Raw genomic sequence first — 522 nt, 5'->3', positions numbered from 1 at the left:
TATCAGCCGAGGCAGTGATTCTGCAGGGATTAGCAGGGCCGACGCCCAACGACCCCAACCCCCCTCCTTAACCACCCGCCGACGGACACGTGTCTATACACACAAAACGCAAACACTACTCACCGGCGCTGTGGAATGTGTAGAGCTTCCGCCGGTCGGGGTGCGCGTCCGCCCCCTCGGCCTGCTGGGCGGCCACGCTCGCCAGGTACTGCTCGTGGCCGCGGGTCCACTCCTCCTGAGAGACGTTGGCCTGCCGAGAGAAAGATAAATCCGCCTCGTTAGCGAAACACAACAACAACAATAATAAACAAACACACACAAGCAGGTCAGTGGTGTTGAACCCGCGGCGAGCGCGGTGGGGCGGGATATAGAGGGGTGGACTGAGTCGGCTGACGAAATGCGCGTGGCGCCGAGGTGATGCGGATGGCGCGGGCCGCTATCTACCTGGCGTGGTCTATTAGCGGACGGAGACACGTGTGGAATCAGCGCGTGGAGCCGCAGCCGGGGGCGCCGGGGGTGGAG

The sequence above is a fragment of the Frankliniella occidentalis genome, unplaced genomic scaffold (genome assembly GCF_000697945.3).
Source record: "Frankliniella occidentalis isolate FOCC.00 unplaced genomic scaffold, Focc_3.1 Scaffold39, whole genome shotgun sequence".
Taxonomy (NCBI): domain Eukaryota; kingdom Metazoa; phylum Arthropoda; class Insecta; order Thysanoptera; family Thripidae; genus Frankliniella; species Frankliniella occidentalis.
This window is presented reverse-complemented; position numbering follows the sequence as displayed.